Raw genomic sequence first — 12,443 nt, forward strand, 5'->3', positions numbered from 1 at the left:
CATACCTTGGGGGAAAGACTCCGTATTCAATAAATGGTGTTGGGAGAACTGGATGTCTACATGTAAAAGACTGAAACTGGACCCACACCTTTCCCCACTCACAAAAATTGATTCAAGATGGATAAAGGACTTAAATTTAAGGCATGAAACAATAAAAACCCTCAAAGAAAGCATAGGAAAAACACTGGAAGATATTGGCCTGGGGAAAGACTTCATGAAGAAGACTGCCATGACAATTGCAAGAACAACAAAAATAAACAAATGGGACTTCATTAAACTGAAAAGCTTCTTTACAGCTAAGGAGACAATAACCAAAGCAAAGAGACAACCTACACAATTGAAAAGGATATTTGCATATTTTCAATCAGACAAAAGCTTAATAACTAGGATCTATAGAGAACTCAAATTAATCCACATGAAAAAAGCCAACAATCCCTTATATCAATGGGCAAGAGACATGAATAGAACCTTCTCTAAAGACGACAGACGAATGGCTATCAAACACATGAAAAAATGTTCATCATCTCTATATATTAGAGAAATGCAAATCAAAACAACCCTGAGATATCATCTAACCCCAGTGAGAATGGCCCATATCACAAAATCTCAAAACTGCAGATGCTGGCGTGGATGTGGAGAGAAGGGAACACTTTTACACTGCTGGTGGGACTGCAAACTAGTACAACCTTTCTGGAAGGACGTATGGAGAAACCTCAAAGAACTCAAGCTTGACCTCCTATTTGATCCTGCAATTCCCTTACTGGGCATCTACCCAGAAGGAAAAAAATCCTTTTATCATAAGGACACTTGTACTAGACTGTTTATTGCAGCTCCATTTACAATCGCCAAAATGTGGAAACAGCCTAAATGCCCACCAACCCAGGAATGGATTAACAAGCTGTGGTATATGTGTACCATGGAATACTATTCAGCCATTAAAAAAAATGGAGACTTTACATCCTTCGTATTAACCTGGATGGAAGTGGAAGACATTATTCTTAGTAAAGCATCACAAGAATGGAGAAGCATGAATCCTATGTACTCAATTTTGATATGAGGACAATTAATGACAATTAAGGTTATGGGGGAGAAGCAGAAAGAGGGATGGAGGGAAGTGGGTGGGGCCTTGGTGTGTGTCACACTTTATGGGGGCAAGACATGATTGCAAGAGGGACTTTACCTAACAATTGCAATCAGTGTAACCTGGCTTATTGTACCCTCAATGAATCCCCAACAATAAAAAAAAAAAAATCTCGAAGGAACCACACATTTAAAGATTAGGAAAGGACAAGAACGTCTATTCTCACTACTTCTATTTAACATTGTACCATACGTGCTAACCTGAGTAATTAGATAAGAGAATGAAGTACAAAGTATTAATATTGAACAGGATGCAGATAAAATGATTTTGTATATAGAAAACTATAAGGAATCCACCAAAAAATAATGTAACTAATAAATGAGGTCAGCAACGGTGTAGGAGAAAAGATCAATATGCAAAAATATATTGATTAATTTGAGTTCTCCATAGATCCTACTTATTGAGCTTTTGTCCAATTCACAATACGCAAATACCCAACAATCCCATATATCACTGGGCAAGAGAAAGGAATAGAATCTTCTCAAAAAAAGACAAAGAAATGGCTAATAAACATGCAAAAATGCTCATCATCTCAATCATCAGAGAAATGCAAATTAAAATTACTCTGAGATATCACCTAACCCCGGGGAAAATGGCCCATATTATAAAATCTGAAAACTGCAGATGCTGGTGTGGATATGGAGTGAAGGGGTTCTCACTGCTGGTGGGACTGCAAACTAATACAACCTTTTTGGAAGGAAATATGGAGAATCCTTAAAGAACTCAAATTAGACCTCCCGTTTGATCTTCAAGCCCATTACTAGGCATCTAGCCAGAAGAAAAAAAATCCTTTTCTCGTAAGGACATTTGCACCTGTTTTTTGCAGCTCAATTTACAATTGCCAAAATGTGGAAACAACCTAAATGCCCACTAACCGAGGAATAGATTAACAAGCTGTGATGTATGTATAACACGGAATACTATGCAGCCATTTAAAAAGATGGAGACTTTACATCTTTTTTATTAACCTGGATTTAGTTGGAACATATTCTTCTCAGTAAAGCATCACAAGAATGGAGAAGCAAGAATCCAATGTATTAAATTCCAATATGAAGGCAGTAGATAATCTAATACAAGGTGGGGGGTGGGGGGGGGAAAGAAGCGAATAGGGGGGCTCACATGTATGGCACACCTCTTAGGGGCTGGACACAATTATATGAGGGACTTTATCTAACAAATAAAATCAGTGTAACCTAAAAAAAAAAAAAATCAATGCCAACTTGTAAAACTCAGTAAATGGAAATTGTTCGGCTTTATGAAAATTAAACACTGAAATTATTTTAATATTTGCCAAATTTAGGAAAAGTATTTACAAAACAAATTCAATTACGAACAAGCAGAATACAAAATTGTAGAAATATAACAGCATCTCAAATCCCTGTGATTCTATAGTTGGAAAACATTAGAGGAAAATGAAATAAATGACAGTCATTATATAACAGTACGGTAGGATTAAAGGTAAAGAGTTTTGCTTCATGTCTGCAATATCTTTTCATAACTTTTAAAAGGTAATTTAATAATCGATACTTAAAGTTCTTAGAGTGTAGGGATAGCCAGTATTTCATAGTCTCTTCTTCTTTTGTGGGTACTAGAAATATAAAGAAATATAAAAAATAAATTTTCTTAGTTTAAGATCTAGTTAAATTAAAATAATTTAATTTTAAAATATGGTCCAACTGACATTAAACACTGTTTTGGACTGAATTGTGTCCAAAATTCACATGTTGAAGCTTTAACCTGTAATGTCATGGTATTTGGAGATAGGGACTTTGGGAGGTCATCCAGGTAAAATGAGACCATAGCATGGAGCCCTAATGCTATAGGAATTATATCTTTATTAGAAGAGGATGAGACACCAGACAGCTCCTGTCCATGCAGCCACAGAGAAAAGGCCATGTGAGGACACAGGGCGAAGACAACAGTCTGCAAGCCAGGAAGGCAGGCCTCGTCAGACTCTGACCTTACCAGCCATTTGGTTTTGAACTTCTAGCCTCAAGAACTATGAGATTATAGATGTCTGTTGTCTAAGCAACCCAGTCTGTGGTATTTTGTTATGGTAGCCCAAGAAAAATCATCCATACACAAATGTACATGGTAAAAGACGTGTGCATTTTTTTTTTTTTTTGTAGAGACAGAGTCTCACTTTATTGCCTTTGGTAGAGTGCCGTGGCGTCACACAGCTCACAGCAACCTTCAACTCCTGGGCTTAGGTGATTCTCTTGCCTCAGCCTCCTGAGTAGCTGGGACTACAGGCGTCCATCACAACGCTCAGCTGTTTTTTTTATGTGTGTATTTTTTGATGAGTGAGTAAAATAACTCCTGGTAATAATTTATATTAATCTTGTAAATTCCAGATTAAACCTTTTTAAGGAAGCAAATGTATTTGTCTCATTTCCCCATTTTGTAGCATAAAAGTACAATATTGGTTCTTGGTTTTTACAAATTTGTGAAGAGATGGCCAGGTCTTTATGATGAGCTACAGGGATCTCATTAATTCAAAACTTAAAAATGTTCATATCAGTCATGTATCTGCTTATCAAACACTTAGTGAAAAAATATTCCATCCGAGACGTCTTTCTTCGTATTGCTTTTATCTCAGCAAAGAACTTAGGTACCTTTCACTGTGGGCTTGTTATATACAATTTTTCTGAGACAACTTTTAAGTTCTTGGTGGAAGAATGTTAACTCCCGTGGGTATGGTGGGCAGCTGCTGGGAATAGGCCTCACTAATTGGATTAGCGGTACTCCATAGTCAAGAAAAACCAATTTGGAAACAGTCCCAGCTGGGGAGAGGTAGTCCAAGCTGGACTTACGAACACCAAATTTAGCAATCACCTCAATACATTGTTCCTGGTTTGCTTCTGCTTAGCTCATTAGTAAGTCCTTTAAAGAATAAAAGTCTAACAGAAATTAAAAAGAAAAGAAAATGACCTAAATCCACCATTTTAACAAAATTGATTAAATACCTGTATTAAGTGTCTATTATATGCTACACACTATGGTTAGGTGTGGGTAATTAAAGCATTATAAAAATGCAAAGAATTGTTATTAGTATCTATAAGAGGTAAGTAAATGTCAATCAGCATATGAAAATTATAAAATATCAAGGGAGTCACAATCAAATGTAAATCTTTATGAATTCTATTTCATCTTGGTGGTTTAAAAATGAGATCAGTTTACACATAAAAGAAATGTTGGTCTACTAATCCAATAAGAATAGGAATTCAACTGAATGGATTGAAAACCAACATTTTTTTTTATACTTAGTTTAGAATTAAAGACTTCATAAAAGAGATGACATAGATTGTCGTCGTGTTAGTTAAGAGTTCTCCAGAGGAACAATCAATATGTATCTTCAGTCTCTATATCTATCAATATCTATGAATAAACATAGACAGAAATATCTAGATACCTATATCTAGACAGAAAGCATGCAAGAGAGAGTGAGAGAGAAAAATTGTGGAGGTTTTGGCAGGTTCAAGACCTACAGGGTAGGCCAGCAAGCTGGAGACCCAGGGAAGAGTTGCCTTTTGAATCCAAAGGCTATCTGGTGATATAATTGGTTTGGGCTCTGGAGAGATGAATCTTTGTTCCATAAGACCTTCAATGGATTGTATGAGACTCACCAATATTATGAAGAGTAACCTGCTTTACTCAAAGTCCACCAAGTTAAGTGATAATCTCATCTAAAAAACACCTTCGCAGAAACACACAGAATAAGGTTTGATCAAATATCTGGGTGCAATAGCCCAACAAAATTGACACATAAAATTAACCATCACCAATATATCTCTGGTCACTTTGGGACCTATGTGCATTTCCTTAAACTTTACTTAACCTCCAATAAAAAATAATGACAAGGACATAATTTTACCTAACATGATAACTATTCTATGTACAAACAAAAATGCATTAACTTTGTCCCCAGAAGAGAATACAAGGTCTGTGGTTGATGTTTACATTTCTCTTTGACATCTTATAACTTAAATACTATGATGAAAGTTTGACGATATTTAAATATTATGCTATAAAGTCACTATATCTTATGTAACACGATTAAAGGGGTAAGAGAAGGAAGAAAACAAAGATATCTGCTATATAAGCACACACACATTCATAACAACATAAGGAAGAAATACTCATGACAATTACAGTCCTGGTTCTTTAGCTGGTTGCGTGGTCATAGCTGGTATTCACTCCTACTTTCTTCCACTACCCACTCCACGTTGCGTTTGCCTTTCAGCAAGCTCCTCAGCTGGCTGTGAGTCTTTACCTGGAGAAGTGACTCAAAGTCCTGAAGAGTCTGGGCCATAGTAATTTTGCCTGGGTTGGGTGTTACATTGCATTTTTCATTGACCTCAGTCACAGGGCACAGTAATACTAAGAGAAATCCTAAGGGATCTCCAGTTTTCCAGACGTACTCTTCCTTATCTCCATTGAGGAGCAGCAGTCCAGTTTCTCTGTGGTATTCTGAATCAACCACCCCAGCCATCACAGTGACTCCATACTTTGCCTGTTGATTTAGTCATTAGGAGCTCTAAGTTGCAGCAGACTTTTGTTGTGTCTCTTGGTGGAAGCACTCCTCCCTTTGGAACTAAGACCTCTGGGCCAGCAGGGCATGATGTCATGGGAAATGAGAGAATTTTTGCTCCTGGGTCACAAGGGGTAATAGTGAGTGGAGCCACTCCCATTTCCAGCTCATAATCTTGAGCTGGTTAATCCTGGCTATAGGAGGAACTGCGCATTTATTAGACTCTGATTTACAACGTACACAGACTTCTAGAGAACCTTGTAGCATCTTTGATGGTTGCATTCACCTCTGCAGTCTCTCCAGGAATGTGGTAGTGCTTTTGGTTTTCTAGATAGAGGAAGTTCTAATGACTTCTACTGGGCCTTTCCCACCACAATAGCCCTCATGCCACAGGTCAGGAAACTAATGTGGGGATTCTGCCAGCTGCTGAGAATATTTATTCCAATCATGCTTTCCAGAAAGGGGGAGATGACCTTGGGATGAATTTGAGGACCACTGAGCCAACTGTTAGATAGGTGCAAACCAAATCTCAATCACCTGACTTACATAAGATGGGAGGGCCACAGTGATGTTTAGGATCTCCCAGAATTAGTGTCAATTCAGAGACATTGTATAGTTATCTCCAAAAGGCATGATTCTTTCCTTTTCTCCAACTCACAGTCACCCTGGTAATAGGCTTTAGTTCCCTTTGGGGAAGAGTAGGAGAAAGATGAGCAGAATAAATTTTGGGCAGTGTATGAGTCCTTCATTAAGGGAACCTGGTCTCCTCCCACTTCATTCATGAGGTTTTGGGTCTGTAAATTGGCCCGTCTGGAAATATTTCTGTGATCCAGCCAAGTTTACAAAAAAATGAATCTTCTATTTTCTTCTAACTCACTCACCTTATGTTAAGATTCTCTCACTTTTTTTTTTTTGCAGTTTTTGGCTGGGGCTGGGTTTGAACCCGCCACCTCTGGCATATAGGGCCAGCGCCCTACTCCTTTGAGCCACAGGCGCTGGCCTAGATTCTCTTACATTTTTAATGAACAGAATTCTTGCTTGATGTCTTGGTAACTAAACATTAATTATTGATTGGAAGGAAGTTTTATTTGTTTGATTTGGAATATTTTGTCTTGTTTCAACAGAATTATTCATTAATGAAATAATTTCATCTTCTTTAAATTCTTTTACTTTTAGACTGCCTCAGCTTAAATAAAAAAAATTATGTGAAATATAACATAGACACACTAAGAAAATCATTGGGCTAGGAATTAGAAAATGTGGAAAGTAAATCTGATCTATTGCTCACTTGTCATATAACTGAATTTTTAATCTTGACAGCTCTGAGATTCAATTTTCTCTTCCGTTAGATAATATTATATCTACCTCTACCTCACCAGAGCCATTTTAGTAATCAAATAAAGTAGTGGCAAGAGAGATTATTGCTCCAATCAGAACAGAATAAGGTCTCCTTGGTTCAAGATGGTTCGCGTTAAGACTATTAAGGCCTCTTTGAACCTGAATCCAAATACCTGCTGGTTATGCATTAATAAATATTAAGGACATATCTTGTTATCCTGAGTAGCCAGTTAAACACTTGAAGCAGAGACTGTATTTTATTCTGTATCAGTCTTCACATGCTAACTAGCACAGTACTGTGCAGTGAAAAAGACCTCAATGAATATGGTTGAATCAATGAATGAATGAGTTAGGATTGACGATAACAACAAGCCAGGGGTTGGTTCACAGATGCTAACGGGCACTGTAGTCACTTGGAAATCTTATTAAAAATTGCTCTTTACTAGATCCCATTTTCAATGAGACCTCTTTCTTATTAAGAAAGAATAAGATAGGTCCCAGGTAAATGCATTTTAATGAGCACTTCCATTGATTCAGATGTAAGTGGTAAGAGAAATGCTGATGTACGGTATTTGCTTGAGTCTGTTCTGATTTCAGATCATATCTTGTACCTTAGACTATAACCTTAATGTAAGCCTATGTTCTCCCTATCACTTTTTTTTTCCTTAGAAATAGTAAGGAAGGCAGGGCTCATTGTGGCTCATGCCTGTAATCCCAGCACTCTGGGAGACTGAGGCAGGTGGATTGCCTGAGCAAGAGCAAGACTCCATCTCTAAAAATAGCTGGGTGTTGTGGAGGGTGGCTGTAGTCCTCACTACTCGGGGGGCTGAGGCAAGAAGATTGCTTGAGCCAAGAGTTTGACATTGCTATAAGCTATGACACCATAGCACTCTACTCAGGGTGACAAAGCAAGACCCTGTCTCAAAAACAAAAATAAAAATAAATAAAAAAAGAAATGGTAAGGAAACACAAAATAAACTACTTCCTTGAGAATTCACATTTCTAATGATAGTAAATAACGGATAATACAGGAAACAGCCAAGCTTGAATCAAGTTTAGCTACAGCCTAAGTCTGAGCTTCCATGGGCTCCAGCTGCACTAAGGTAATTTTGATAGAACTTTCCACATAGTTACTATAACCACCAGAGCTAACAGACATCACCCAAAATACATGTATTGGAAGAGTGAAATGGAGACATATTTTTCAAATAAATGACGAAAACATTTAAAAATACTTTTTTTTTTTTTTTTTTTTTGGTGGCTCATGCCTATAATCCTAGCATTCTGGGAGGCTGAGGCGGGTGGATCATTTGAGCACAGGCGTTTCAGACCAGCCTGAGCAAGAGGGAGACCCTGTCTCTAAAAATAGCCAGGCATCATGGGGGGCACCTGTAGTTCCAACTACTTGGGAGGCTGAGGCTGTTCTGACTTGAGCAGGACGTCAAACAAGACTTAAGCCCAAAGTTTGAGGTTGCTGTGAGCTATGATGTCACAGTACTCTATCCAGGGAGGCAAAGTGAGACTGTCTCAAAACAAAACATTTTTTTCCTTTTGGTTTTTGCTTCTTAATGCTAAAAGCTGAGACAAATGGCTAAAGGATTTTGAAAAATACAGGGCAAATGCACACACAGATACTAGAACAACATGTTGAGGCTCTGTATCCATACTGTACACGTATTAGCCTGGCACGAAAGCATTCTATACCAAAGCAGCCTAACTTCTTTTCATAAGACACAGTCCATTCCTTGGCTGTTCATGGGTTAAGGGACTTACTCAGGTTCATTCAAACAAAGTTTAGAAACAAATTTGAGCTTTCTATTTCCCAGTCTATACCCTTTTTTGTCCATACCCCTTTTTCAGCCAAGGATACCACATAGAAACAAACTAGCTTAAACGTGTGAAGATCTTTAACAAGGTCTTGATTAAAACTGGATTGATTTAACATCATGAACTCAGCACACTAAAAAGACTATTGATTCATGGAACAACACTGCAAGTTTGCTGCAACATCAATGCAAAAATCACTGTTTTCAACCAAAAGATTATAGTGGTTTACATAGAAAAACGCATAGTTCTTTTGCAAGTATGTTGCTGACCAGAATTTGTCAATGTCAGTGATTAGATATGGTGTTTATTAACTGTATCTGTCAAAAGAAAAGACTGAGATTTAATCACTTTATGCAGTACGACTCCAGGAGCTTGGTCATTGCCACGTATGAGCTAATTATTCTTGTACCATGTGGGAAGTTATATATTTTTTAAAGGTACATATGAAGATTTAATGATATACAAATGTATACAATGTAGTAAAATGAAAATTTTTATTTCCTAATTGAAATTACCAATTATAACCTGTCTCAATAAACTGACTATCTGTCAAGAAACATCTGAATAAATGTAAACATACTATCCTCCCCACGCCCCAAATGGAGCCATTTTATTTTCTTTTTTTTTTTGTAGAGACAGAGTCTCATGGCATCACACAGCTCACAGCAACCTCCAACTCCTGGGCTTAGGCGATTCTCTTGCCTCAGCCTCCCGAGTAGCTGGGACTACAGGCGCCCGCCACAACGCCCAGCTATTTTTTGGTTGCAGTCTGGCCGGGGCCGGGTCTGAACGCGCCACCCTCGGTATATGGGGCCGTCGCCTTACCGACTGAGCCACAGGCGCCACCCTGGAGCCATTTTATTTTCAAACATGATTCAAAACAGATACATAATTTCCTGTCTCCACACTGGATTTTCATTTTACAAAATATATTTGGTACTGAAATAAAGTCTGGCTTCATAAAACCTGCCTTCCCCTTTGCAGTGGGCAATAAGCTAAGTCAAAGGTTAAAATTTCATGCATAAAATATTGTATCTATCAAGATAATTATACAACGGTCTTAAGTTCCTAACAAATCAATGATAAAACATTAAGATTTATACTTCACTATATTTTCACAGCACTTCAAGGTTTTTTCTTCATATATTAATGTTTATATTTCATAGATAATAGCATATTTGGAAAAATATTATCAATTTTTTTTGTAAAATAAAAAATAAGGCCATAACACCAAAAAAAAAAATTAATCTGCAAAGCATAAACATGTTTTATAAAAATAAAAGCTAAAAGAACAATGAAACTCAAATATTTTATCAGGAACTCTTTTTTCCTTTACTCTCTTTTCATCTGGGATAGCGTTTTAGAGATCTGGAATTGTTAATTATCTGTAATTACTAAATTCTGAGAAATAAATCATTATTTTAAGGAACCCTGTATAAGCATTCTATTTTCTCTTTCATAGAGAGGATGACCTCAAAGTAAGTTCCAAACACGGGTTTCTTCGAATGGTGTCAAAAAGAATAGTATTATATGGGGAGGAGCAGCTTTCATGGAGTAAGAGAACTAAAATCCCAGTTTTTTGGAAAGAAATCTGTGATGACATATGTGTACATGTATAAGAAATTTGACCTACCAAAAAACCACCCTAGAAAAAGAATATAATTTTCACCAATATAATTTTCCAATCTGACAAATTATTTGAAGCTCATAGCTGGAAGTGACCTCAAGGATGAAGTATCCAGCACTCTGGTTGTTGGTATAGCAGAGAGGGAGAAGAGGCTCAGAGATGGTGGTGACTTGCGTGAAAATGTAAGCAAGTTAGCTTGAATGTTTATTTGTATATACACATAGGCGTGCACGCACACACACACACAGCTGCATTTACTTCTAGATGCTACTGGCTCATACAGTAAATAAACAATGCAATTTTTCATTTGTTATTTCATGGCTGGAAGTGGGAAATATCTATTTTCAAGGGAGTGAAAGGCTCTAATTCTTCCCATGGTGCTCTGTTCATCATTTCTCAGCTGTACTGCTCCTCACTGCAGTGTTGAAAAGTAGCGTGGATGGGGCAGAGGAATGCAAATCAGAACGGGAGCTTCTTGCAGTGCCAAAGATGCTCCCATCGGCAGTGCAGACTTCGCGTGAAGTTAAGCTTGGGCTGATGGGACTTTTAGACCTGGCTGGACGGAGAAAAGGAAGGAAGCAGATACCAGGTGCCAATGCTGCCCTTTACCCAGAAGACTCTGAGCGTTCCTCTGACTGTAAAGGGCAGCACCTAAGCGACAGAACTACAAACTTAGACGACTCTACTAGGTGCAGTCACGGTTTCTAATTTTAACTTATATTTGCATATAAACATCAAACTATTTTATCTCTTTCCATAAAATTACATGTGGCTATAACTCTAAGAGGTTTTTAGGCTCTAAAATATCTTTTAAAATACCATGAATTTTAATATTTATTATGAATATCCTTTTGAAAAATCCTAAGTCTAGCTAAATGTCATTAAATAACTTAAAAAAATAAATAATACATTTTATTAAGCCAAAGTAGCTCCATTTTAAAGACATATGAGTAAATGTTCAAATAGATTAGATCTTCCTGTGGCTATTTTTTATACTTTTAAACGAATGTTAAATGTATTTTCTGACTATGCCAAATATATACGCATGCTTTTGATAATTTATGCCAGAAGTAGTTTTATGAGAATCAGGTTGTTTTGTCTGTTTTTACTTCTTCCATAGTGGAAATTTTCTTCTAAATCTAAATAAATTTGCTCCCAAAAGATCTACTCAAGGCAATGAGGTACCTAAAAACAACGAAAACTTAACAATGTGTAGATACCCAGTGCGTGCAACTTTGTATCTTCTAATAATAGTGGTAGAAAGTAACTTTCAGGTATCATTATAATCCAACTGTACTTAAAGATAGATATAAGATAGATATGTCTCATAAAATTAGCACTCTAGAGGAAGAATGTTTATTAAGAAAGTTATCTTCATTAGAAAGCCTTTGCCAAAATTTCCATAGGAAACAGAACTATCCAACCACAAGGGGTATTTGGTTTCTACCCTGATCTGAAAGTGCACATACTGAATGCTGCTCGGAACCCAAAGTAAGGTCTAGCAAGTTGAAGAAGAGCCCACTTTTTTTTAACTCATTAAAGAGCATTGTATGTGCATCATCCGCAGCTGTAAAGATTTCTTCTGAACGAGCATCTAGATCAGCAGTTGTCCACCTGTGGGTCGCAACCCCTTTTTAACAATGAAAATACAATACGGCATTAGGAAGGTTGAGAACCACTGATGTAGGTGAAGACATGACCCAAAGCTGTTTCCAGCTCCTAGCCCTGCTTTCTGTGGCTGTAGGTATTAGCAGCAGTTGACCAAAATACCAAAAAGTAGGCCCACTCTGGGAAACCAAAGTCAGATGATTTTGCACTTACATTAGTCAAATTCATTTTGAAATATTAGATGATCACAGAGACGGCAGAGAATAGAGATTCTATAACTCAAAGTAATGGTGGGGTGGCGGGGGTGGAGGGGGTATGGATGTGGGAGAAAGGATTAGTCAACTAAGAAGTGCATGTTTTTCCAAAGCAGG

General features: G+C 37.3%; 1 protein-coding gene across 1 annotated transcript in view; it reads right to left on the minus strand.

The window, feature by feature from the left end:
* Nucleotides 1-12,443, minus strand: part of FAR2 (fatty acyl-CoA reductase 2) — a 176,633-nt gene that overhangs the window by 68,319 nt on the left and 95,871 nt on the right. The window lies entirely within an intron of this gene.

The sequence above is a fragment of the Nycticebus coucang genome, chromosome 12, assembly GCF_027406575.1.
Source record: "Nycticebus coucang isolate mNycCou1 chromosome 12, mNycCou1.pri, whole genome shotgun sequence".
NCBI lineage: Eukaryota > Metazoa > Chordata > Mammalia > Primates > Lorisidae > Nycticebus > Nycticebus coucang.